This window comes from Pteropus vampyrus, unplaced genomic scaffold (genome assembly GCF_000151845.1).
Source record: "Pteropus vampyrus isolate Shadow unplaced genomic scaffold, Pvam_2.0 Scaffold150, whole genome shotgun sequence".
In the NCBI taxonomy this organism is placed as follows: domain Eukaryota; kingdom Metazoa; phylum Chordata; class Mammalia; order Chiroptera; family Pteropodidae; genus Pteropus; species Pteropus vampyrus.
This window is the reverse complement of record NW_011888931.1, coordinates 1,283,288-1,287,710: the sequence shown is the minus strand read 5'-3', so window position 1 is coordinate 1,287,710 and position 4,423 is coordinate 1,283,288. Positions and strand designations below refer to the sequence as shown.

At 39.6% G+C, this 4,423-nt stretch overlaps 1 long non-coding RNA gene across 1 annotated transcript; it reads right to left on the bottom strand.

Annotated features, from left to right (window-relative positions):
* Positions 1-191: 191 nt before the first annotated feature.
* LOC111745257 lies at positions 192-2,382 on the bottom strand. Its single transcript, XR_002782573.1, has 2 exons — positions 2,228-2,382; positions 192-712 (listed from the first exon to the last, which is right to left on the bottom strand). It is a non-coding gene; the product is annotated as an uncharacterized LOC111745257 (long non-coding RNA).
* Positions 2,383-4,423: the final 2,041 nt, after the last annotated feature.

Here is a 4,423-nt window from a genome sequence, read left to right as displayed (position 1 = left end):
GTTCCATACCGTCATGAACTCTACATTTTTCTTTTTGGAGCAGATAAATGATCCTGTCAAGAACAGACCCCATGGTAGCAAGGAGAAGAGAACGACATTTTTAGTAGGAATTCAGTCATCACTTCACTCTTCTGCAAGAATGAAGGGGGAAAAGGTGTTAGTGGCATATAACCAAATATAATAGCTTTAGCTATGTGAAACTCTTTATACATCTTGGAATTTTTGAAGCTGAAGTTGTCTATGCCAAGATACACTTGGGCAGTACAACCTGAGAAAACAGAAAGTTTTAAATAAAGCATTCTGACATCTTTTTCTAATGACACATGCAATTTTGTAATCTACCAAGCTTACATCTTTCCTTCCAGCTTGAGAGAGTGCAACACCATAGGTATCTGGCTCCAAACCAGGAAAAAAAGTTGGGCTTGGCCTCACCCCTAGATTCTCTGTGGCAGTTGATCCAAGAGGCTTAGACACAGACCAGGAATTAACACATCACCCCTTAAACTTAGAGGTTTAGGGGACCTGTTCCCATTCTCTTGGTTTCTAAATATAATTATGTGCACAGACTTGGGCTGGGAATGAGCATTGCTGATGTGAAATCATTCTGGACTCAAATGAAGGTGGGATGAGCTCGTCTTCGTACTTCAGAAGTTACCCAGGAACCCCAAGTTCATCCTTCTATAGGCTGATCACAGTAAGAACTTCATGTTACCTATGAGAGGCAAACACAAAATTAATATGATTTTCTGCAGTATAAACATTCTAATTAAATATCTGAATTTATTTTTCAGAAGAAAGAGAGCAGAACATATATTTCAGTCATAGAAATAACCATACTTTTGGCTTGTATTGAAGACCGTTGGTCTCTCAAGCTCTGTTTGAAATTCACAACATGGGAATTTACAGAATTTTCATAAAAGCAATTGAAATTACAGCGTCTCTCTGAACTCCCAGGGTGCACTTCTATTAACAAAAGATGTTTTGCTTTACTCACACCTGCTCAGTTCTCCATGGGGGCTCAAGCGATACACATTCCAATAGAGCAGCGTCAATAAAATCGAATAAAAATTAAGTTCCAAGGAATGGAATGGAGATATTAACATGCAAAGTGCATTTGAAAAGGAACTGAGCTCTTGGAACTGGCTTTTTTCGTAGAAAATTGTTGCAGGAAAATAGATTTTTTTCAACCATAAATCATACAATTTTAATTTTGTTGAATTCGCTATCTGACAACTTGAACACATCTTCCCTCTGTTTCTGTGTGTGCACATGGGTGTTTGAGGGGAGGGAAAGAAACAGGGGTGGGAATGTTTAGGATAGGTAGGAGAAGGGGTTAAAAGAGCCAGCAAAATAAGAATTTCTTTTTTCTCGTTGCTCATTACTGGAAAGAATTAGGGAGCTTTCACAAAGTCTGCCTAAATTAATGTGTTTATACTCATCAGATCATGGTCTTAAGAAAAGAAAACTCTTGTTTTCTTTACTCTAAATCCATGAAATCCCAATTCTCTTAAGAAGCCTTCTGTCTATGGGGAGATAAGGTTGGAGCTGAATTCCCTCTAATGGTCAACGCATCTGTATTTATAGACAATATTGATCTTTCTAGGGTTTTGTTGTTGTTGTCCTGAGAGGCACAAAACAGCCTCTATGCGGAGTGTTACATTACTAGTTGCACACACACCCACACACCCGGCCCTGCTCCATGCACACAAACTCACGTGGATCACATTGAATTACAAGTAAAAGGCAAGGTCCTTTGCCTTTAAAGAGATTGCTCGTTTTGGGGAACGGGAAGATGACAAATACACGAGTGACAGGACAATTTTATTTGTGAGAGGGAAAAGTTCCTCGTCATTTACAATTTTCTGGCTGCTTTAGAAGGAGAAAGGATCCTTAAGAGGCCCCTTTGCAGAGTGAAGTGATGAGTGTGAGGATGGCGGGCTGGGAGCTTCTGGAGAAGACAGGTAGCTCTGCAAGGGAAAAAGGACCCACTGGATGGCAGGGAGATTCTGGATGCAGGACAGGCTGGCTCAGAGCCGTGAAGGGGAAAGAAAGAGAACAAAGCGAGGCTCCCATGGCTGAAGAGAAGCTCTTGGAGGGAACAGGATGTGCAATGGAGACTTTTAATGACTTTTCCTTTTTTAATGAATTCACTACTGGGACATCCCTACTAAGCACCTGCTGTGTGACCAGCTCTGTACTAGATCCTGGAGATAAGGCAGACACTGACCCTCAAGCATCTTCAGTGAAGTACCCATTTCCCCGTGGAGCAGATTTTCCTCTTGGAGAAGGTAGGAAAGAGCTCGGAGAATTCACCAACGCTGGCACTGGGTGAGAACAGGGATGCTGCCAGGGAAGACAGCCACACCTGCCTTACTCATATTTCAGACAGTGGTGGGGGGAGTCGTTAAAGGAGGAAAAAAAAAAAACCACTGTGTTGGCTCTTATTTGTCATAACTGACTTGGTGACCAAGAATTGTAAGCATCTAAAAGTAGGAAAAACATGCATAGCTGCTCAGGAATGTGGAGAGAAGGGAATCGTTTGCTTTGGATTGGCTTAGTCACTTCTCAGTGTGGCGAGGTGGTTTTATTTAGTTAGCTTGTTCTTTCACCTTGGTCTGGAACAGTCTTCAGAGTTTAAACCTCCAGAGCAGGTTTTGGATGGAGATATCCCAACAGACTGGTATGTTGGAATGAGTTGTGAGGTGTGCGGTAATTTCTTACTAACTGTAAAGTTCCGAAAGTGTGCAAGTGAAGCCACTGTGATTTCTTCAATGAATATTGTGAAAATTTAGATACCTAAAAACAGCTCCCCCCACCACCAAAGTCCCAATCTTCTCCATGGCTGTGACACATATTCATGTTTACATATACATGGGTGTTCCCAGATTGGTAGCTGTCATGCCACTCCTTTCTGTCCTATTCAAGAAGGAAATGCAAGTGAACAAGAGTGATATTATTATAGGCCTTATTATTCCTTACGGCTAATTCTGGGCTCAGTGGAAAGAGTACTGTGGTTGATTGATGTCTGCTATGGATATGGAAAGGGGTGTGGCAGTACATTGTCACGTATCTGCCATTTCTAAGATAATTTCTATGAGTTCTCTGATGGTGTATCTCTTTAGTTTGCTTTATGTTGTAGTCATCTGTGTTGTAGTCGTCTATAAGGTTGTAGCTTACCTAGTTTTGATTCACTCACATCACCTAGACTAGTCAAATCTTGCACTGAAGGACACTCAATAGATATTATTAAAATTCTGTTGACTCTATGTAGTCTAGTCTAGCTGAGTGCTCCTGATCTGTGTGCTCTCTTAACCATTATTGTCATGAAAGTTACGCCCATGGCAACCTGTGTCTATATAATACTCAATATAGAATAGGTACACAAAATATTTTTCTCATTAATTGTACCAATAAAATACAATAATTTTCAATCAATAGTAAAACTGTATTCAACTAGAAATTTCAGGGAATACAATGCGACTGATTTTTTTTTGAGCCAATGTTTTCAGGAACTCCTCGAGCATACATGTCGACTTTCCTGACGTGATGAACACACTCAAAAGGACAAAATGGCAACTGTGGGAGCATCTCGTAGTCCTCATTCTAAAGATCATTTGGATGGGGAAGTTTGGGTCAAAACTATATGAACTCAGGGCAGGAACGAAAAGTTGCTCTAAAAAACTAAAATAAAAAACCCCAGCTCTCACAGTATTTTGTTGATTGTGACTTCTTTATGAAAGGACCAAGTAAAGGGGGAAAAATCTAATAATTGAGGGTTCTGGTAAGCTAGAAATAGATAATTCAAGGTTTTTCTATATCTAATTGCCCAAACATGGATAAGAGGTTAGAACCCTGAAACTATTGAACATTCGATATATTCTTTTTTGGCTTGCAGGTACTAAGCTTGGGTTAATTTATTTAAAAAGCTCACTTCCTTGTATTCCTGGTTCCTTAATACTTAATTCTTTTAGCATTTGAAAACAGTCAGTAATCACCTTGAATAAGACAGAACCACCTGTCCAATAAATTTACCCCTGGCTTGAAGAATCCTATAAAGCAAGCAAATAAATAAAAATCATTGCTATTGTAAGACATTTGAATAAAATTCTTCTTTTGAGAGGTAGCATAATGCAAGGGGTGAAAGCATGGAAGTTTTTTGGAGCTAGACTACCTAAGTTTAAATTCCAGCTCCAACATTAATAAGCTGTGACCTTGCGCAAGTATTTAACCTCTGTGATTCACTTTCCTCATTTGCAAAAGAGAACAATGTTCAGAAAATCTTGCACATTCTGGTACATGGACAGGATGCCTGGAAAGTCATTACAAGGCATAGCTGAAACACCTAGTCATCTGATATGAAGTCATTAAAAGTATCTTTATGTTGCCCTTTTATAATCAACCAACTGCAATTACTTTCCCTCTG